General features: G+C 38.3%; 1 long non-coding RNA gene across 2 annotated transcripts in view; it reads right to left on the bottom strand.

The window, feature by feature from the left end:
* Positions 1–5405: 5405 nt before the first annotated feature.
* The window catches only part of LOC112992013 (uncharacterized), a 63839-nt gene continuing 45152 nt past the window's right edge, over positions 5406–24092 (bottom strand). For both annotated transcript variants that reach the window (XR_003261428.2, XR_003261425.2), the window contains one exon: positions 5406–7696. This is a non-coding gene — a long non-coding RNA (uncharacterized LOC112992013). The remainder of the gene's footprint in view (positions 7697–24092) is intronic.

Here is a 24092-nt window from a genome sequence, read left to right as displayed (position 1 = left end):
CCTACACATTCGTGGCTACAGAAAAATACAAATAAAAAAAGAACTGTTTTTCTGATTTTTAGTTTCTAATTTTTTTTAATGACCAAGTGAGTGTTTAACTTATATCTGTGTTGATTTTCATGTGTGCAGTTAATAATGCCAATTTAGAGTGACTAGGCAAGTAAACAAATACATAAAGCGAAGGTCTTATACAGCCCAAAATGCACTTTTAACTTCAATGTAACTTTACACTTACAATGTTAAATGATTGTGATCTTCACCTTCAGATGCTGACAACTGAAGGCCTGAGTGTATGAATAAATTATCATCGGGTAAGCTTTTCTGTGAACTTACAGTGCAGCAACCACTCCATCGCAACTACCTCTGTACGTGACTGGAATAAAATACAAGGTGATTTGAGTTAGTTCTTCCCTGCCAGCAAAGGGGAACCCTTCACCCTCCCAAATACTGTTGGATAGGAGTGGAGATGTAGGAAGAAATTTTAACACCAAGGGCAAGAAGTTATCTCTTTTTGCCTGAGGCTTAGGCTAGTGCCCCTGAGCCAGCAGGGCCATACCCTCACATAAGCGCTGTTTGCCCCTGCCCTCCGATGCCCCCCCGAGAGCTGTGCCACTGCCCAGCCCAGAGCACAGGCACCGCTCAAGAGCAAGGCTCTCCCTCCTCAAGCTGCGGGTCAAACCTGCCCCCAGCAGCGCTTGGGACTGGCAGAGAAACTGCAAGCAGGGGGATAGATTCCAAATTTTTCCTTTCAAGTCCTTCTCTAATCCTACAGAGACTGGATTCCAAAATTCATCCTCTTCCTGGAGCCAGGGTCCTGTAGCAGAAACCTGTGAGCCATGGCCAAGCCAGGAAAATCGGGGCTTACGCAGAGATGCCTCCTTGGTGCAAGGAATGGCGCGTCCAGGTAGTATGAGCACCACATTTTGGCAAATGCGAATGCAAGTCTCACTCCCATTCCCAAAGCTCCAGTATTCAGTACAAGTCTTTATAGCTCTCACACTGCCCTTGCTACAGGTCAAGGTGAGAGGTTGTATGTTGGCAGTAAATGATGTACTGTGAATCCATATGAATTCACCTTGCACTGTCTCAGCGGTGACCTGCATTCTGAATCTCACTCTTTAATACCAGCATTACACTAGTATAGCCCAAGTAGGTGGAAGGGCACTGCTGAGACTCTGGTTTTAACAGGTGGAAAACTGATGTTTGGGATAACAGAGTGGAATATCATGCCCCTAAACTAAAGTGTTTCTGAAAAATAACGCAGTTTGAATGGTACTATGAATTTGTAAAAAAACAAACTGAAAAAAGCATACATTCACTTGGAATTTGGGTCAACTTCGACTAATGCTACAGAACAGGTTTTTTATGAGACAAGTTACTGTACTTCCATGATATGGCCAGTGGGCCCTACCCTCCAAATAGTTAGGCGCTGAATTAATTGATATTTCCTGGAATGAGACTTAGTCTCCAAATACCTTGAGAAAATGGCTGTGTTACCTGAAACAACAAGTTTTAGATATCCTAATTAATGAGAGACCTGAGGTTAAAGCTCATTTATAAACTCTTACAATGTTTAAGTCTGAGTTGCAAACAGCTTGTTTTAATAGATAATGGAGATGCAAAGAATGAAGTGGTAAGGAGGCCAGCTTTGATCCCAAACTAAGTCAGATGAGTTATAACATTGTAAAACCATCACAAGATGTATCAGAATTAGAGCTTGTATTTCAGTTTAACAGCTTTTTATTGAAAGGAGAGAAGTAGCATATCAGAATTACGTTACTGCCTGTATTAGAAGTATGGGGTTCATGTTTCATTGTCTGTTTTCCTCATAGATGATGCTGATTACCTTGTATAGGTTTTGTATTGTCCCCGCAGTTTTGATGTTACCCATTACAAACATAATCTCTAGGAACAATATTGAGACTTCAAAGCTTTGTATGATGAAAAACTCACTTCAGAGGTGGGTTAGATTTGGCCCATCTTTTTTTCCTAAGCAAAGCTTCCTACACTTTGCAAGGTATAATGGTTAACAACTGGACTAAGTAGAACTTTGTATTGGGCAGCTGATGTATTGATTGGCCTCATCATTGAGGCCAGCCCTGGGTGTAGATGTTAAACTAGGAACCAGCTGTAGAACCATTTGTAAAAAAAAGTGATTAGCTTTTGCCATGATTTCTCTGGCTTGAGCATTTCACTGAGGACCTTTATATCTGCATCTTACATTACTTTTCTATTTATTCCTTAAGATCAAACTTGCAGTCTTCAACATACTCGTTTGGCTTTTTCGTCAAAAATTTGCTTTCACAAGGGCCACAAAATGAGAATTACTGTGCCCCATTATTTCTAGATGGGCTTTTTTTTACTTTTCTTTTTATTCACAAGCAGTTATTCAAAACAAATGACTCAGTGTTACAGAATACTAGAATCACTTTTAAGCAGTGCCTTCACTTTCAAGACATAAATTGTTTTGGATGTTCACTTGGTTACCTCAGCATTTTCAGGAGGATCTGAGCTAATAGTCTACTTAAACTAGAGACTGAGAGGCATTGATTTGCTTATACTTTTTGAAAAACTCTTCATAGCTTCCCACAGGGCTAGTCAAAATGGAATAACTTCTGTGAAGTTATTTTCTGCTTTTACTTCCTGTTTCCATATAGGTCTAGTGTTCTGGTCTCTGTACATAGGTCTCTGAAAACCATTGCCTTTGATTTTGTTTTTACACTTTCTAGAAGTGGATGCACTCACCTTAAGCATATTGGCCTTTATCTCCACCTAAGGGAAAAGAATGTTTCTGTTTCATCAGATGTTTAAGCATGTGTTTCATCTGCAAAATTTCTGCCTATCCCCTGTTTTTCTCTGTGATGCTTCACCATTTTCCTCTGTGCATCTGATCCCCCTCTCCTTTAAAGACTGTCAAATTCTATGAGGTTTCAATGATGAGAGGAAAGAGAGAAGAGACCCTGTCCAAAATCCATGAACGTTCAGTTCATTAAGCTCCTTCTGTCACTTCAAGCCTCCTCCCTCACATGAGGTACCACATATTGTTCTGTTCTACTATTGCTTTCTGCTTTCTCCAAATTACCTGCTGTCATTCTTTGCAACCATTCCCCCAAAACATCCTTGTGCCTAAATCCCTGTGTAGATTCAGCCCTGAGTGGACTTGCATATTGCACAGCATTAGAAATTAAGAATGACCGTATTGTCTTTAACAGTATGCAGTTTCTTCTCCACAAGTAGCGAGATTCCCAGAAGAAGATTATAACAGACAGAGTAAGGGGCAGTACTTCACCTCGTGCGCTTGCCCAGCCCCTGGCATTCCATGAGTGCCTTTGGGATCTGCAAGTTTCAACCGTTAGTAGCCAGTAGCAAATCTATCAAGAAATTTATCCAGTTCTTCTCTGGATTCCATTATACTTTGGGACTTCACAGCATTCTGTGGCAATGAGTTCTGCAATTGTATTATAATGATAAATAATCTATAACTCAGGTGCTTGAATACTTTAACTAATAGTTTAACTGTTCTTCCTTTCTTCTCCCACACAAACAATTCAAAAAACTTTCACAGTAAGGTTTTTACAAATATAATTCCAAAGTATTATCACCATCCTTTTATGTGTCATCAAAACAAATGTTTTTTGATCCCCTTTGGTACAAATTACATGTGAAAAACATTTCTTTGTGTTAAATGTGATAGGAAAATTATTTTAAAACTTTATTGAGCAATTTAAGGAGGGAAAAATCCAAAGACAATAAAATCATGTTTTGGAGGACACATCTGTTTTCCTGTTCTCTTATTCAAGTGTCTGTTTCAGATGTTATTATCCCTGTGTCCCGTAACAGTCTCTCACTGAACATACCAGGGAGAATTCGTAACAATGGTTATACGGAATTACTTGGCTATGTGAAATTCCCACACACTTTGAGTAGTTCCACCTATAAGATCCAGATTCCAGTGATGCCAGCACTAACTAGTAACTTTCAAGAGCTAGTCTAAAAATGAACAATTTGTGTAGGATCCAGACAGTGATAAGTAGAAAACAGTGAAATAATAAGTAATTCCCATCGTTACATTTCTAACTTCTGTATCTGCAGCACCTTCTAATTTCAGTAAATAAGGAATAAATCCAATACACATAACTGTCTGAAAAGTTTGTAAAAGAAAAACACTGTTCTCCAACTTTAAGGATGCATGAGAACAGGAGATGTATGGAAGTGTCTGCTCTGACCTTGACAATGGCAAGACAGCCAAAGCTGCAAGAAGTCTCAGAATAGACAATTTACCTTGAGAGTAGTTTCTTCACAATTTTAGGCAGTTTGTGCTTAAGTCCTGCTAATTTTCTGATTTTCTCAGGATTTAGGCATGTTCATTTAATATTATTCTGGATATTCTTATCTTTAAAAGATTCCTCCTTTTCTGATCCTGTCAGTCTTTATGTATCAGTAAATTCTACAGAGTTTTTGTGTGAGAAGGGAAATTTCTTTTTATTTGCTTTAAAATTTTTGCATTTCCGTTTTACTGATTGGCCCTTTCTTTATTATAAGTGAGAACACAAAATGCGATGGACTTTCTCTGTAGCATTTATGCATGCATACATGTTTGTTCTTTCAAGTCATCTTCTGTATCTGTTCATGCTGCATAAAGTCAATGAGAGTTTTGCCATTGACTCCAGGGAGAACAAGATCAAGCTTTTATTCATTTTCTCTCTAATCTAATTGATCTCCTTTCACTTTGTCACATCAGGTCTTCCGAAGCTTCTCGTTACTTTCCCTACTAGTTTTGTTGCAATTAGCTATATGTTTTACATGATTAGTAAAAAAAAGGTTCCAATTTATATTTCAATGTGGGGTTCAGTAATCTAACCCCAGGTGCTTTTAAGAAAACAGTATCATTTTGCTTTTATTTCGTTCTCTGAGGGGTCTGAACCCCTCTCCAAAATATTCTGGGGTTTTGTAATCATGATTTTAGAGAAAAGAAACTGAGGCACAGAAGAGTTATGTGATTGATGCAAAGTTTTGCTTTGCAAGGCAGCAGATGAAACAGAAGGCAGATCCTCTTCATCTCACTCTTGAATCTTCTGTACTGTTTTAGAAAGAGAACTGGTTTTTTTGACTTTTTTTTACTTTATGGATAAAAGCTACAAATGATGCACTTAACTAAACCAACTCATATCATATACAATGATATACTAACTAAATTGACCTCTGAGGCTGGACATCTTCTCCCACCAAATGTCTAGTGAATTTTCCCCTATAACACAGTGACAGCAAGGAATTGTGACAGAAGAAAACTGTCATGTAATTTTAGTGTACGTATAAAATCCAAAGGGTATATCAGAGTTTTCTGTGCACAAAGGTGATGTGCAGTAACTGTTTTGCTACTGATGTTGTTTTTTAGACTGTATATACTCTTTAAATCTTAAAATTAAGAAAATAAGTATCCTGTGGGTGGGATGGGGCAGGTGGTAATGAAGTGCTTGGATTGTAGTAGAATCATTTTCCTTATCACCAACTACAGAGTCAGTCCATTAGTTGGCTGCCAGCAGGTCCAATCATGCTAAATCCATGTGTATTAATGGATTTAGAGTAACGGGTCAAGAATCACAAAAATTCAGATTTCTTCTTTCCTACTCCCTCAGTGATTAGTGTGGGTTTAGCACCTGGGAAAGCATCCTTAGCTTTACACTAGTTTGTCTTAAAGGGCTGGATAGCACAAAATATAAGCAGTAAAAATTGCTCTGCTGTTTTGAATGGAATATAATTTACAGAAGCATTATGCAGCATATTGAAGTTTTTCTTTCATTTTCCTTGCAAATAGAGCAAATACAGCAAAAGAGGTAATAAGCAGCATGTGCTTGGCAGTTCTGCCAGCAGTTCTATCCACTGTGACAGACAACACCTGATAAGCGTATGGCTGATGGCACCTTAGTTGGGTAGCAGCACAGGTAGTAGCAATGGAATGCAGTGGGTGGGAACATGAAACAGGGGCACTGGGAAATAGGACTAAGCTGCTTATGGTATATCCACTGTATGTAAGTATTTGAAAGTATGCATGCAACTAAGTATATTTTTAATCAAACCCCAGATGTTGTTCAGTATAGCCTTGGATTACAGCATGTTACAAATTCATTGCCTTGGCATCTATCCAGTATTTGACACAGTCATGTCTGAGTACTGATATGGGTAATAATTACATGATTTTGTGGAACTACTTCTCCTAAAAGTAGTTTTCTGCAACTACAATTCCAGAAATGTCTAGGAGTATGAAAGGCAATTAGGTTACTATCACCAACAACTCTGACTTGGGACTAAGCCCAAAAAAACAAAAGCATGAAGTGTGGTCATTCTTTTCTTTTAAAGCATGGCCACAAGAACAGTTGTTTTCTCTTCTGTCTTGGTAATAGCTCTGTGATGGGAGAATTTACCCCACATAAAGTCTGTCTTCTGCCTCTAGTACTCAAAGCCACTGCCTTCTCTTCCCTGAAAAATGTCTTAACTGCCATACCAACTCTTACGCAGAATATGCTCCACTTTTCTTGTTGAAGCAGTTACATCACCCAGAATAAAATTCATCAAACCAAACAGTAAAAGGCAAAATGTGACAAAGACAGCAAAAAGGAGGAGTTAGAGACAGCTGAAAGAAGCTTTCCCATTAGGATGGTATTTGGAAAGGATCCTGGTTCTGTCCCTTCTTTAAGGACAGCTTGTTAGTTCGCATGAAACAGTTTGGGGATCACCGTAAGGATGAAATTGGCTTCAAGCTCCTCATCCGCATGAAAGCTGAGGAACTTGTGGGCAAAAAATGAAAGCAAAATATTAGTCTTATTAGAAAAATATAATGTAAAGCTGTTACACTTACAAACTTCAGATGCAACTGAAACACTGGCATTAATTTTAGGACCATTGCTTTGGTTTTAAGGACACAACACAAATCATAAGTTTAGCCGATTATGAGGATATTGTAATCACAATTACAGACACTGGCTGGCTACCAACAAACCCATTCTAGCTCCTCACATTGTATTTTTCAGTTTATTTTTGTTTGTCCATTAGATATTCATGGATAGCTGCGATGGAGAGAAGAAAACCACGGAAGGAAATGGAAAGGGAAGGGGCAAGATGGTGATAAATGCATTTTTATGAAAGACAAGAAATGTATTTGGAAGTCTTACAGTAGGAAGCAGTACAGTGGGTTGCAGATTACTGGGGAAGGAATTGGAAAGAACAGTTAGAAGAGGATATATTCAAAAGGTTTGAAAAAACTTCAAGTCCATGCCCAAAGTAGGAATAACTATTTGTGACAGATCCATTCATGACAGATCTTTGTCTGACCTGTCCTCAATACATCACTGTGTTATGGTTATGGTATACTCCCATAACTACCTCCAAAAATCTGATCTGTTGCTTGCCTTTCTGGAAGAAAACTTTTTCCAGTAGCTAGCCTGATTCCGTCTTCCTGCAATTGAAGCCTATAATTAATTGTTTAATGCTCTTTGTTCAGAGAGGACAAATCTTTTTGCTCTTTTGCACCAAGCCTTTGAGTGTGGGAAGACTGTGACAGTGTCCCTTGGCAGTCTTCTCTTCTGTAGGCTGAATAACCCCAGTTCATTGTTTCTTCATAAATCATATTTCCTCGACCTCTGCTTGTTCTTGTTCCTCTCCTCTGGACTTTCTCCAAAGGTCCTCAGTCATGTAGCATCTGAAATGAGATAACATACTATAGGAGAGGCTCCGTTAATGCTGAGTAAACTGGAAAGACTGGGCATCCTAGACATTTAAATCATCGTGTCCCTCTCTAAATCGAGCCTCCAAATATTTGAGGTTCGCTCATTACCATTCATGACAGCAAATTCAAAGGATGAAGATAGAAAGCATATATATGTGTGTGCATGTTCTGTCTGATATGCAACATACAGCTGTTCTGTTTTATGTCTGAAATAAGGGGAGAAATCATAACGGAACTATTCTCAGCAAGCATAATTAATTCCCTGACACAGTGGTATTTTTTTTTTCCTGACAGATAGGAATTTACTGAAAGATTGTTTATCAGTCTAAAAAATACCATTCTAATTAATGTTACCAACAGAAAGATTCAGCAGGCTCACAAGAACTCTGCCAAACCTGAATAGAACTATTAGCCCGTAAAACCAGGTTTAGCTGTTTGACAGAAGCCAGTTTAGGACTTTACATACACAAGTATTGTCATGAAGGTGGGCTTAAAGCAGCGAAGTCCTCTGTCACTGCTGCCTGTTAACTTTTCAGTCTGCTGTTCTTTTTTTACCTATTTATTGTTTACATCATCTGTATAGTCTTTACTGAAGATTTCAGAAAAATCTTTGTAACTTCTGCCTCTTTAGAGATTTGTTTCTTCATGTTTTCTCACCTCATATTTTTTGACCCACTCTGATTTTGTAAGATTGTTCTTTCCTTTCAGTGACACAAATTTTCTGTTTTGCCTATTTCTGTGAACGGCAAGGTATAAATACCTTTTCTAAACTGATCACCCTCTGTTTGTGTAAAAAAAAAAAAAAGTCATTTCCAATATGGACCCACATTGCTTCTTCTATCAAAAGGCCTTGATTTTAATATAGCAACATAAGCAGGGTTATCTTCATCTAGTAGAAAAGAGAAATTTAAAATTAAAGCATGAAAAGTAGCATGGGTCTAAATCACCATTGTGATGAAGTTTTCTTGCATTCAGTGAAGTTTTTCTAGCGGTATAGTTGTCCCTGCTTACCTAGATTTAAGAGGCATTATTTTAAATTCAATTAAAATATTAACACCTAAATTCAAATGAAGGGTCTCAGTGCTGCAGAGCTTTTAAGCGTGTGTCCATTTCGTGTCCGCATAGCACTCAAATCTAAGTACATGCCTAAGATTGATTTTGTACTGCTTTGTCAAAGAGGTGGTTAATTTGTGCACATGTTTAAACTTAAGTTCAGTCTTGTGTGTTTCACAAAATAGCAATGTGAAAATTTACGAACTGAAAAAAAGCCTACGGAGTTTTAATAGAAAAATTTCTCATGACATCAGTGTCTTGAAAGATCCTTTAGGCACCAAGATATAGTTCCAAAAAGAGGAAAAAAATAGTGATGGCTGACGAGTATTTTTTTGCAAATGCTGGTTTTCTTGTTTCAAGCATAGATGTGCTATTGTTTCACTTGCTATCAGATCTATGTTTTCCATCATGATAGTGTTAAGTGTTAATGTGGGAATACTTAAAGGAAGCACTTTTATTTCCACAATTAGAAAGTTCCCAAAGGCAGATATAATCACTGCAGTCTTTTGGGGGCTGATGTTCTAAACTAGAAAGGTCTGTGGCTTTTCCTGGAGTTGGACTCTCAATATTCCAATGTGTCATAGCTGAGTTACTCTGTTCGCATCCCCTGACATTGAGAAGTTTTGTAAGCATTTAAAATGCTAAGAAATTTGATTTAATTCCTAAAATCTCTGTCACTGAAAATGGTCTCCTGGGGTGCTGAAAACAAAGTAGTTCACCCCTTGCACTTACTCCCACGATCAGATTAGCATATTTCTCTATATATCATGTGACTGTCTTCAGAGCATGAACCTCAAAATTCTGATTTTTCAGAGAAAGGTTCTGTGGGCCCATGAACTGAATATGCTACGTTATTTTTTTAGTTTTATTCTTGGGTGGCATTAGGGAAGAAAAGTTGTGTCATGTTTAATAATCAAGCAGAGAGGAAAAAGTTTCAAATGCTCTTCTGACTCAGGTTTCCTGTTCAGCTGCAGGGCAGGTAGGTTCTTCCTAGAGTTGCAGACTAGTCTTTCCTGCAGCGTTCACCCCTTAACTAGGCGTCATTCTCTCTTAATGAGTGAGCTCTGAATGTACAATCCAAGCTCGTTTGACCCTTGGCTGCTTTCACCATTAAACCATTCAGTTGCATGAAGTGGTCGCGGCTCTGAAATGTGTACTGCTGATCTGTGGGGACAGGGGAGAGCTCATCAAACTCATTGCACTCGACACTCTACTCTAATCTGAAAGTTGAAATAGAGTCTTGTTGCTGAATTGAAGTGTCTGTAAATTGCTGTCTAACAACATACAAATAAATAGACATATAAATACCTGATATGTTCAGGCCCTCCAGTAAATAACTAACATGCCTTAATTTAATTTGCATGCTACTTTTCAGACTTCTGTTGATGAACCTCATCACAGACAGGAATTAAAAGGGATTGTTGGCAGAAGAGAGGAAAAAAAAAAGACGATTTCTTCAAGCCACTCAAAACCCAGAAAAGCTTGAAATTTCATATCTGCGAGGTATGGCTTGTACTTGTGCAAATGCTTAATCCAGTCGAAATAAGAGGAGCTCCTGAAAGTTTATTACCGCTAAATGTTCTTTAAAAGCAGAGGCTTACTACGTCAAGAGGCAGAAGAGGTGGAGATTAAATGAGGCATCTGGTCTCTTGGGTCTCGGAAGTCGTAGGGGAAATGCCCTCATCCCATCAAGCACTACCAGCAAAATACACCCACACAGAAAAAGAGGCTTTTTATTCTTGAGGTAAATATAGATCCAGTTTTCTCTTCATTGTTCAAAATGTGTGGGATTTTATAGCTTAGTGCTAGACAAGCTCAATACCTGCCTGAAATAACCTTAGAGAAAGATACATATTGAGGGCTGAATTCAGACTGCTCTGTGAAAGTACATCTGTTTTATATGAGACACACAATCTGTCTCATTCCAACCTGCATTTCTGGGTCACTTGAGACATTTAAACTGCACTTATAATTAACAGCTATTTTTAAACAGCGAAAAAATAGAGCACTGGTAAGGTACAAAAGCATTAAAATTGCCCCAGTTTTGCTTTTCAATAGGACACACCACTGCAATATGCTTCAAGATCAAAGAGAGCTCAGAAAAAAGAGACAGGCCGATCAGTGGGGATAAATTGTTCCCATTATGATGGTGTAAGAATAGGGTTCTTTCAATTGAAACAATTTAATAACCACATTCATTACATTGGTGTCCACTTGGTTTTATCTGAGCAGTTTTTGCATAACTGGGGAGCAAGTTCAATTGAGCTTATTCTCTAGAAATTAAGATGTGCAGGTTTTGACATTCAGAAATTAGGCACTAATAGTCGGCAAAGCAGTTGTCTTGAGATTCCCCCTGGATGTAGCTGGATCTGCCTACCACTAATTATGTCAAATGCAAATGTATTCTCTAAAAGACACACCAAAAAATTTCATTAGCTCCTTTCAAGGCAGTTAAGGTTATACTAGAGCAATGACAGATATCAGAGCATTATTTTTTTTCAGTGTTCATAAAACCACTTTCACAAAAGCAAAAGTCAAGTAAGTACAACATTGCTGCTGGTAAACTTTTTTCTCTACCATCAACAGTAAAAGTATTTTTAAGGGCCAACCTTTAACAGTCCTAAGCAAAACAACCAAACAATGTCTCCAGGGTGACATTTCCAGAAACAATTTTATAAGGAACAAGAGAGTCATTGATAGATTTCTGTTTTCTTCTAATGCTGACCTCAGCAGTGGACACCTATGTTTTAGAAAAGAGGTGGATTCTCTGCCAACCAGTTTGGCTGCGAATGATTAAGTTCGCCAGTTCTCAGCTGCACAGCAGAGCGTAATGTGCAAAGTGAAGTGCAGTTTATCTTGAAATACTACAGATATATTAAGAATGAATCTACGCAAATGTTTCTGTGAAGAACTGAATCCAGAGCTTGCACATGACGTATATAACCTACCTTATCCATTTCTGTCTGCTAACCTCACTAGTAAATGGAACATACACAGGAACATTTAAAAGACATTTCCCAGTGTACACAGAATCCTTTCTTGTTTTCTCACTGCTGCCAAGCCAGTGAAGAGTAAAGAACTGTTGAAGCATGCATTGGGTGGCAACTTCATAATAGCAGCATTTCTTCTCTCTCCCTCTCCCTCTCCCTCTTTCCCCTTCTTTTTTATCAGAAGACAAAGTGTAAAAACTGTGAAGTTATCCTTGCCTCAGTGAAAGCTTTTAAATGGATGGCTTTTCCAGAAGCAACAGTGCTTCTCTTACTTGGCTATTTCCCCAGATGGGATTTGCAATATAAAACCATACATGGATCCAATATTGAGGAAAGGGAATAGACTTGTACAAATCACTGAAAAGATAAATATGCCATATAGATCAATAAATAAAAGCTAGTCCCCAAAAAATCAAACTCCGGCATTCCAGTCCAATTAAGATGTTATTTACTGCTTATGTGATTGCTAGTTTGATGCTCTCCTTATTCATTTTTAGACTATAGGCATTTGTTTTGTTGAAAGATATATAACTGATTTGTAAATAGAAAATGATATAGGTAGATTTTATGTCTCATAAAACTGTTAATCTGTGCTCCATATTAAATATATACGGTAGTATTTTTTTGTATTTAGACACAGTTCTAGTATAATTAAAATAAAGTATGCTGGCTTTATTTTTTCAGTAGGTCGTTTCCAACCATAGAGCTCAAATAACAGTGCAACTGCAGCATGAAATGTGGTTATAATAGCCTGAGACCACATTTCCTGAAACTAAAACATGGGAGATAATAGTGTGAAGGTACAAATTAAATGCAAATAAAACAGATTCCCCATTGTTGCTAATCCCTGGATTGGATTTCAGTGAGGAAATTAGCTGTAATATTTAACCTCTTTGTGTAGTAATCATTGACATATTATCAGTTACATTTTCAGAGTTTACGTAGAAATTATTGCACAGAAATTTGAGAAGGCCACCTTTTATATCCTAAATGGAACTATTCTGTGATAAACAATGTAACGACATATAACAGAGATAGATAGTCAATTGTGATAATTTTGTAGTTGATAAGCATTTGGTTGCTACCACTTGACTTTTCGGATGTAGCCTAATTTAGACCTCGTCTTACATAAAAAGTTGCACCTGTGCAACTGCTATTTTAAAAAAGAATTAATTGGTTTGAAAGCCTGTTAAGATCACATTTATTTAGATAAAAATCTAGCAAAACTCAGTAATTCACCAAGTTCATAAACTAGTATAAACCCAGAGTAAATTTATTTAAACATCCACATGAAGCATTTGCATCATTAAGCCATTCTTTTTTATCTCTTTGAGAGTTCTTTTAAAACAACGGACGTTAACATAGCATCCATTCCTTCTGCAATCACTGTTTACAGTATTGCAGAACCATGTGGCATGATAAATTTGCAGCATGGCTTACCACTGTGGATAGTTTGATGTACATTTGGAAAATACATTCAAAGGAATTGGGCAAATTACTTCGGAAAGCCCTGGGTCAAAGAATTTATGTATTAATATTTGAATGGGCTATTTTTTTCCTATGAATTTTCAGGTATATTTACATGGCAAAAATATGACAGGATACATGCATTTTTCTTAATTATACTTATTTTGACAAAATAAATCACTGTTTCATTTCACTTCCAGTTGTTAGTTTTTCCTGACTTCTTAATATTGTGGTTAGCTTTCTAGTATGAGATTTTGAAACTTAATTTTGACCTGTTGTTCAAGTTCTAAAGTATAGACTCAGTTCCCACATTCTTAGACTAGTTTTGCAGGTGACATATGAACCTTGCAAATACATGTTTCTCTCCTTAGCCACACTAACGCAAGAGCACATGAAATACTGCAAGGCATCATTAGACTGAAGAAAATATTCTTAAAAGCATTTTGGAGAGACTCTTCCCATTCTCCCTTTCTTTCCAAGGATCTTCAGAAGTTTGGTAAATTATCCAGTGTCATGTTTCCGCTGACAGAGAGCATGGAATCTCATCTAAATCCACTAGGATCAATGAATAGAGTTCTACTGGCCTGAGTATGACCAGACCACTCAAGGCATCTGCCTCCGTTCATCCGAATAGTATACCATGAACTTTGAAAGCTGGTAACTGAGAATAGGCAGTGATTGATATATCTCTTTGCAGTTTTCTTCTTCACCACTCCTTATTCCATTATCTCAACAAGCATGGGGACAACAGCATTGCAGGATTTGGGTGAAGTCCCACAAAATGGGACTTGTCATGGGAGCTATGGCACAATATGACTGTGATTATAGGCTTTGGCTGACTATGAAATGTTGACAAATATCAGTTTAGTGCCAGTCAGTGCTCAAATATTGTCCGCTCTTCTGTTTCAGGTTTTGACTCTAAATGTGGTAAAGGTGTAAGATATCTGTACAATACAATGTGTTGCACAAAATCTGTACAATATCTGTACAATGCAAAAATACATGTTTGAAGTGCCTCTAAAATTCAGCAAGATTTTTATTTTTGACTTTCATCCAGAAAGAACAGCTATTATCGTCATCTGAGACAGGTAGCTGACATACAGCATGATAAATAAAAGCTACTTCTGAAATATCAAGCACCAGCATTTCAGGACATTTAAGATATTATTTGTTGCTCATGCAATTGCTAGCTAGAGTTTACGTCTGACTTGCAACCCTACTACAAGACCTTCCCAAGAAAATCGCCATATCAATGATTCCATTGTTATTCATATGAAGAAAATTCCCCACAGATAGATGAAAGCATGTGAATCCTGTACTCAGTGAAAATAGAAATAGTGGCTTAGTTCAAGAGAATGGCTGAGCCCAAACAAACAGAGTGTTCTCTTCCCTAAGGAAACATATCTTTGCAGTCCTCATGCCAGCTAAGATGACAAAGGAAGGACAAGGATTCAGTTTACCTCAGGGATGTGTGGCTAAGTTTCTTTGGCAGTTTGCTGTCAAAAGCTTATCATGTACCAGGACAGAGCCCAGACCACTTTGACGACCGAAATCTGGCTATTAAATGACACAAGTTGTAAGTCTCCATTTTGCTTGTTTTCATTCTGATACAGTGATGGGAGCCCAGGCCAGAACACACTGACTTGTCTTTGAATGAGGAAAAAAGCAGGATGTGACTTTGGAGCTGGACCCCACTCCTCCACCTCACTCGGTTTCTGACTTGGGCTTTTGTGAGTCTGGCCTCGTGCTGGGGTTGCCCTGACATTTTTGGAACAGGTGTTACTGTACATTTTAAATCAATGGACGTGCATTTTTTTCCCAGATTCCTGTATATCCAGTTAGCTTCTGGATTCATGAGGTGAACGTGTGTGCTGCCTATTCTTTCTCCTTTCTCTTTTATACCATCCTTTAAAAACGAACAGATCTCCATGCCTATGAAGTTGCAAATGATGCATTTTTGAGTGAATTCGTGCCTAACCTTATGTTTTTAAGGCAGCTGGTAGAGTGAAGCTGAAAGCAGTCCATTTGCTGTGAACAGCATCTGGCTTGGCTAAAAGGGAGGGGGAAGGTAAAGTGATCAGGTAAAATCAGGATTGAAGTGGTCCAGAAATAAATGGGAAAACAGCTGAGAGCTGACTTGGATGTTAATGGATCAATGTGCATGTTACGGGATGGGGAAGAGCCTGCCATATGCTGAAACCTAGTCAAAAATAATTACTTGGATGTACCTGCCCCTTGTGAGGTACAGGGGTAAACAGTTTCCCGCTCTGCTTTGTAAGTAAGCAAGTTGTTGGTGTGTATGTGCAGGGAGAGAGAGAAGAAAGATGTTAACCGATTGTGTATGCTGAAATTATACATGCTCAAATTATTACTAGAGCATCCATACACAGTTAAGTTAGATATGGAGTATTCATCTCTTTTTCCAGCCAGAAGGCTTTTTTGATTCCCATTGTCCTCCTCCTAGGACTCCATAAGTAGTTGAACTACTGCAGCCTGGTTTCCAAAGCATCTCTTTGGCATGGATTCTCAGGAGTCTCATAAAAGTTGGGCTCACAAGAAGGTCTGTTGCCGGGCTGCCAATTTGCATGTACTTCTAGATTCACAATCTCTTCCATACCTTTAGCTATTCAGCTGTAGTTAGCTAGTGAGTTCAAAAGTCATTAGGACAGTACACAACCGCTCAATGATCACAAAAGCTTTATTTCTTAGAAACTAGGGTAGAAAAAAAGCAACAAAAGAAATATTCACATTGTTATGCCTTCATTTTTATAGGCAAGTTATGCAGAGATAGAAGCAGACTGCATCTCCGACTATCACAGATGGCTGCAACAGTAACAGAGGTTGGTTACATTAATCAGGTTTAACTTTACATGCAAAAGAAGCTTGCTGTGTTTTTTAAGTTTTGCAACTTGTATTTTGAACTTCCTTGCAAATAGCTGTGTCATCGCATCCTTCAAGGCCAAGGAAGGTTGGTCTAACGGTCAGCTAGCAATACTTAAAAGGTGAGCTGAAAGAAAAGTTACAAATTTTTTCTTTTTATTTCTTTGGGGTTTTTTTTTCCTTTTTCCCCTGCTTTGCTTCTTCCTGAATATCAAAGGTCACCAGTATCTCAGACCAAGTCTTTTTGATATTATTACTAGTGGTACCAAACTGACATGGACCTGAATCTCATTATCCTGATATATAGCTCTGCTGAAAGCAAGGGAATTTGGCATTTAGATTGACATCTACCTAAGGAGAGAAGGTATGAATAGGAATGTCTTCCTTACCATACAACGTCAGCTTTGATGTGGCGGCAGCTCAGTTTTTGTTTTTGCTTTTATTTCTATGTGCTTTTGAATGTTTTTAAAGTATAATTTGAGGACAGACTTGTCTACCTAAACCTGAAGTATGGTGTCTTAATTGTTTTCAATTCCAGTAGCAATGTTCTTTCTACTCAGTCCTGGTATTGCAAAGCGTTTCCAAACTTTCACTAAAGGAGAAAAAAGTTTAACAAAGAAGACAAATTCAGCAGAGAGGTAGAGCGCACTTAACCAGCTTTACACTGACCATGCTCCCTACATAGAAGTGAAGTGTTGAAGTGTCCTTCAGGGAATAAGGATGGAAGAGAGCTAGCCCAGCAACATGGAGGAATATAATCCAGAAGAAGGGCTGTACATGTAAGGATAAGGCTAAAATAATTACATTCACCTATCAGTGATTTGGGATATCCACACTGTAGCCTTCAGTGTGAGATCAAGGATACCCAAGCTAGCTTTAAGTGAGTTAAGGAACCGGAAGCAGTCTATTCCCAGCAACACAGAGCTAAGGACAAACACGTTTACCAAGCCAATGTGCTTCCCACCCACAGCTGGTTGGCAGAGAACTTCTCCTGCACTGAATTCTGTGAGAATGTCGTAAGGGCCCTTCTGACACACAAGCCGGGTCATTTCAAGTTTGTGTACCTCTAAACCATATTGCAATCGCCTGTAAATTAGATGTGCCTGTTTCTTGGGGAAGCAAACCAGTCTTTTTAGAAACAAGAAACAAATGAAATAACTGCTGCACAAAACATTGAAACTATGCAAACAAGTGATAAAACAACAGACCAGGATTCAAGGTTTTGGTCACACGATAGATGAATTATTAGTTTTTCATGCATTGCACCTACATCTGTCATACCCAAAGACTGCCTTCTTTTTTATTTTTCTATTTCATCTAAACATTTCTGACCCCCAGAAGAGACTTTCCACTGTGCAACAGAACATAAGCAACATCTCCATCCATGCTTGAAAAGTATTTCTCTCCATTTTGGCAAAATACTTACATAAATAATGAGGGGGCAAAGAAATCTTGCTGACATAATATTTAACTCATGGAAAACACATGACTATAGTTAATTGTACTGAAATACATGATTCTAGTAAAGCTGCCTCCTGTCCTTGGCTTCCTCTTAGGTGTTTCCATCTTATTCACTCCTCCCAGTCAGATGGCAAAGAAAGCCCCTCTCAGATCTGCAGAAATGAGATTATCTGTATGTTTTTGGTTTAGAGCTCCTGCCTCTGCCACCAGTTGTAGATATAGCTCTGAGTTCCTCATCAAAACCCTCTTCATGCCAAGAAGCAGAAAGAAGTGGGGTTCTGAAGGAAGGGAGTGGTACAGTCTTAACATTGGGACTATGTAGGAGTTCCTACTAACCCATTTCTACCTCATCCCAGCAGACCTTTCCTGTTCCTGCTATAGCACCTACTAGTTGACCACACAGTAAACTGGGGACTATTGGGCCTGAATGCATAAGATTGCATAGTATCATTAGGATTAAGTTCAGCTCACTCCTGTCCTGCTTTGATTATTTTGTCATTGTTCCTATTATCAGTCTCATAAGAAATGATCACTGACTTCCAATCATGTGCCCCCTTGGTTTCCTCTCTGGAATCTGATACGCTTCTGTTGTGCACTGAGTTCTTTTCAATTTTGACTCTCAATATCTTTGGTGTTCCTATTCTAGGAACCTGATAGCTGTCCTCCTTCCCTACCTTCCAGCAGCCTGACCACCTATGCCTTATTTAAGTGTAGTTATTTAAGTTTTTCATTGATTCTGACATAAATATGAACAATATATTTTTAAAACCCTCTCCTTTTTTTCCTATTCTGTGTGTTTTCTTGCTATTTAAAGGTTTGAAACTCAGTGCTAAGGAGTATGGCACCAATCCAGAAAAACTCTTGATTGTAAACCCCACTGTTTTAACTGTGGGGTAACCAGCTCTGCCTGTGACTGTATGTTTAAAACTTAATACGTTCAGGGCGAGTGCCAAAATGCTCAACATCTTGCAAAAGTTAGTTGTAGCCCGGTTGTTAGGAAAGTGTCTGTTATTTCACTTAATATTCTTGACCAATCATAAATTTGTCAATCTGGAAGCTATCTTGCATGCATTTCTGTCAATAGAGTGATAAACCATGGGAGACAGCTTCTCTAGAACTGCCTGTACAGTACTACCTATGGTAATTGTGGAAATGTTATCACTTCATTCTGAGATGGCCCTCCTGAGAAGACCACAAACCATTGCCTGTGTGTCTTGTTGACCAGAGTTACTGAACTTCTGTTCACAGATCTCCAGTACTGACAGTGTTAGGTGTTCCATTTTGAACTGGTGTGGAAAAGTCTCAAAACATCAGACCAAATTTGCTGGCATTTGCTGGCAATATGCTGGCCTAAAGAGAATGAGGATAGTGCTTAATCCTGAGGCTATTAATTGAACTAGATAATAATCGATATTGAATTAATAATGGCAGATAAGCCATGCATTCTGTGGATTGTACCTGTTATTGTACTGTAGCATAATTCTTCTCTCGACAGTTCTCATTTTAGGCAGAAACACTTGCTTGTTTATGTGACAGGTGAGGTTTTTGCTCTATTAGGTGGTTTAATCTGTTAAGATTAATTTACTCCTATGCTGCAGTTTTCTACTATTATGGACTCGTGGTATTAGCAGATTTGGGGCATTGGTCATCGTAATTGATATGTAGATAGCTACCCTTTAAGTTAAAATTCAGAAACCTTTCCTTTTTAGAGCATTTGAAACCAAATTTCAGTATTATAGTCTTTTTTGTTTGTTTAATTAACTTAAGAACTGTTTTCAATAAAGCATTTTACAGGTGCCATTGTATAACAAAGTTGTTTAAGAGTATGGGAAAAATGCAGTACAAGAGAAATGCAAATCTGCATAAGCCTCATTGTGATTTAACCCTTTTAGAACTGGGTATAGCATAAAGGGCTTGACTTTTTTTTCTGCAGATGTATATAGACTGCACACAAGCTGAACCTCTCACTTATACTACAGCCTTGGTAATAATGTGTTCAGTTAATCTGCACAATGTAGAGTCATCCTCTCAAAAAAGTAATTCACTTCTTTAAAAACTAGGAGGAAAATAAATATGGTGCAGTAAAATTGTTGAGTAGAGGAATCTATCTGGACATTTCACAAAACATTTCATTATGCTGATAATTCCCAGAAGTGCTCTCAAGAGTGCTTTAAGCTGAGGATTACTGCACTGGATCTGATGGACTTTTTTTGTAGCCCCTTTAAAAGGCAGTGAACCGTTTTTCTATTTTATTTAAATAATGCCCCTTAAAATGGATTTTTAGAGGTATAATAACTCCTTAAGAGTCAGTTATGCTAAACAGTTTCTCTTGATAGAAATGTTGTAAAACTCGTTAACTGCACAATTTCAGATGCCGGCTTGGTGAACACTAACTGACATGTGAATGGCCAGAGTTTGTAAAATAAATTGAAATAGTTGTTGTATCACACAGCTAGCAATGCACAAGCTGTAGGCCACAAGGGGCTCAAACCTGACAGAAAATTACTTCAAGATGAATGAAAAGTGCTTGTTTCTCTTTATTAGTTTTTAGAGAACAATGAAAATGTTGAATTGTTTACAGAAGGGCTGATTAAATGTGGTCAGCAGGGCCATGTCCCTACTGCTAACTGTTAGCCTTCCCCACCCCCATCCCCTTCCCTCCACCCCATGCATCTCCTTATAGACTATTATGGTCACACATCTGTGTGTGAAATGTGCTCGTTTTGACATTCCTCTGCTGCTCTGAGCTGCTGAGGCCTTTGTTAGGTAAAACACTGTTGTCAAGCCTAACAAGCAGGTCATGCAATTTGCTGGACACTGCAGCAGAGAATAGCCTGCTATGAATTGCTTCAGCATCTAACAATGCTCAGTTCAATATCGAAATACATATGTATTTTTTTCTTTGTTCAGCCCTGGTACTTTCAATATTTGGAAGAAATACATATTTTGCATTTTAAAAAAAGAAAGGGTTTGACATCATAGTACACTGTTTGTTTTATTCTTTTGTTGTTAGTTATATTATGGTGGGAGGGGAAAAAAAGAGAGACTTTAGCTGTCCTTTTGTGACCTAAATTCACTTTCTCTGTGGTACTAAAGGCACAATGAGGGGATGCATTGTGCCATACAATATTCTACCAGATTATTTGGTCTGCTTTCAGAGCAATTCAAATTAAGGCCACTTTAGAAGACGTGGTATTTGCACAAGATGGCAAAAACAGAATATGTCCCTTTAAGGCAGTGACTTTAAAAACAACTTCTTAAAGATCAGGTTCATTTAGCAGAAATCAGGAGAGCGAAAACCACTGGATATATTACCGTGGCTGTTGAACAAAATTGTCTTCCTTTTTTTTTCTCCACCCTTTTCCACAGTGTTCATCCCTCCCCCTCTCTCTTTCCCTAGAAGAAAAATCAACCACTAATGTGCAAGGATTTGAATGCTATTTGTGGCAATCTGTCACTTTACATAGTGTACCGCCCTGATGTGAAAGCAGGATTTTCTTTTTTTCTATCTGCAGAACATGCTTTTCCAGGCCTATTATGCGTATAAACAATGGCATATGTAATTACCTTTCTGGGGTGGCAATTATTTCTCTGCATCAACAACTGAGGTTAAGGCAACCCGTGCCAGTGTCTCCCACCTCCAAAAAAAGGATATCCCAAATACCAAAAAAAAAAATCCAAAAACATTTGGGGATCAGATCAAGGCTGGTTATGTCAGCCTTGGAAGGGACAGATACTATCACTGCAGCCTTTAAATGTCAGCATGATCTTTTTTTTCCCTAACAGTAATTGCTTTACATTTTGTTTCAGATTGAGTCATTTCAACCTTTGCCTACAAGCCAGTTTTTGCACCCCACCTCCTTACACTGAAAACTTTTGCACTTTTGCTAGGGCGGATTTCCTTGGCAATTCTGTGGGTAAGAAAATACCATACCTGTCATGTCAAAGCTGTCGGATGGTGTGAAATGCTGACTTGCTTGTCTTGCTTCAAGCTACAAGAGGTTATGCAGGGTAGTGGGCTGAGATAGTGGGGGATGAAGGAGAATTTTTCTTTTCTTTCCGCCATCATGTGTCTGTCTTGCTGTGTATGGTTATAGTCCTGAATATTACTGAGGAACATCCACTCTTTGACCTGAACGTTCATGGACAGATCTGTCATCATTTCACTATATCTGACAGTTTAACTTACCTCTAGGTTTCTACTGGTGCTTTAAATCAAGGGCCTCATCCTTCAAAACATTATGGCTATGTCTATACCAAGAGTTCAGGTCATTCTACTCTGGACTGCTTAATTTCATTGTGTGAGGACGGTCCCATTGCTGGTCCTTTGTTCACCCTCCCATTGCTGCTGCATTTTTCAAGCCTACTACAGAGCTGGAGAAACAAACCTGACCAGCAATGCAGTTGTTCCCTGATTTTCTGTCTGCTGGTTTAATTCTTTCTCCTTTGCCTGAAAGCAGGGAGAAACCTAGAAGAGGAGGCTGAGAGTCTCTTAGAGTACTGGAATGGCTTGGGGAGTTTTGTCTTTAATTGTACTGAGAGAAGCTGGGATACTTCTCCATGCCTTTAGTGAGACCATACGTGGACAATTTGGCGACGGGTAACTGCTTCAAGGTTCCCAGTAGGCGACAGTTGTGGCTGATGTAATTCAGGCTCGTTAGAGCAACATCTTTCTTAACCAAAATCAGAGCATATATTGCCTAACCACTGACCTTTTATATCCAGGGAAGTAGGAGCTATGATGTTAGGACTAAAATGGGGGTCGTACAGCAACATTCACTTCTTTTTTCCTGCTGAGTCCGAAAATGTAGTCTGTTTAGCCAGGAACTGCATATGCCTGTATTTAAAAGGGTCCTACTGGTCTCAAATGGGTTTAAATGAGACTATCTTTCCTGAGTAAAGATAGTCTGAAACATACCCCTTAAACATACCCTCAATATTTCTCAGGAATTAGGGCCAAACTGAAGTTGAAACTAAAGTTGATAAAGTTTTTGCCCCCAGTGATGCGGTCTTCAGCATACCTAATAAGGTACTCCTAATGTAGACATGGTTAAGTGAAAGATGTTTTAATGATGGCTTCTGCATTCTCTTCCAAAGCCTATGCTTTGGGAGCCTTTTTGGTTCCAGCTCCTAAGTGAATGTAATTCATGTATTTTTTCCTTCATAAACTAAAGAACTAAGGGAAGAATATGACAAGAAGAAAGCATAAACTGAGAGCCTTAGAGTAGTGCCCACTTATTTATTTTATATAGAAGGGCATTTTATTGTTCATGAAGGTGTAAATTGACAGAGGCATACATCCTAGTTTTCTATTTGTCTGGCAGAATAAGTACTGCACAGATAGAGGAATGCAGATGAACAGGTTACAAATTTCCTTTCCTTTTCTCCTCCTCTCTAGTTCCTCTGCTGAAAGAATGGTAAATAATGGAGCATACATAGTTACATACATTCTCCAGTCCAGGAACACCACTAACATACTAACTGAACTGAATACTCTAAGTAGCTTTTCCAAATGTGTATCTGGTTGTGATGTCAATAGCAGGAGATAAGAATTAGTAAAAGTCTTTGGGTTTTTTTCTGTCTGGTAATGGATAAAACAGAAACAAAAATCTTCAACAAAATGGAAATCACAAACAGCTCTGCTGGCAAATACAAACACAGCTTTGAAACCTTTCTTTCTTTTGCTTTTAATAGCCATGAACATAAATCACAGGAGCCACCAGGATCTGTCTCTAACGATCTGCCTAGCCAGTTTGAGTAGGTGGTTTTGGAGTTACCCCAAGTGCTGATTCCATCATCGCTTAGATTGTTAATGAGCTGTCTCAACTAGAAAACATTTTCCTTTGTCTCAGTGACAGTTCTAATGGCCTTGTTCACCTCTGTTCCTGTGCAAATAGTATCTTTATAAGATATGAGTTAAGGTCTGTTAATGGAAAGGAAAAAAAGGGGATATTGTAAGGTGATACACGTTACCTGCCAGCTAATCTCTAGTAATAATTACAGTTCTACATTTCTGTGTAAAGGTATAAGGATCTCAAAATGCTTTGTTAGCATAAATCAAGACTGTTAGCCTCACTATGAGATTGGAAAGTGTTAATATATTCATTTTTGGGGGAATACAGCAAAATGCAGAAAAAATAAATGGCATTATGAAGACTACCAAGAGAGTCATTGGTAGGGCTGGAGATGGAACTACAGCCCCAAACTACAACTAAGTAGATCCTCTCCTTCTCTGGTTCATGCTGTTATAGGTAAGGAGTAATTCCCACAAGTCACTAAGTTATACCACCTGTGTGCATTTAGTTATACCTGTTTGCAGAATCAAGAAATGGCTGTGAAGTCATACTTCTCTGTAAAAACCTACAAAAAGATTTTCAGTTTCTGGTTTGCTTCTTACTAAGCACTTTGTTAAGAAAGAGAAACAAAAAGCACTGAGAGAATAGAAGAGCTCTGCTTCTACTCAGCGTGGTGTTTACCCTGAAACCTAACTGGGAACTGTTACGTACAACTGACACCAT

The sequence above is a fragment of the Dromaius novaehollandiae genome, chromosome Z (assembly GCF_036370855.1).
Source record: "Dromaius novaehollandiae isolate bDroNov1 chromosome Z, bDroNov1.hap1, whole genome shotgun sequence".
Classification (NCBI taxonomy): Eukaryota; Metazoa; Chordata; class Aves; order Casuariiformes; family Dromaiidae; genus Dromaius; species Dromaius novaehollandiae.
Note: the sequence above shows the minus strand (reverse complement) of the source record. Positions and strands in the feature narration are given on the sequence as shown.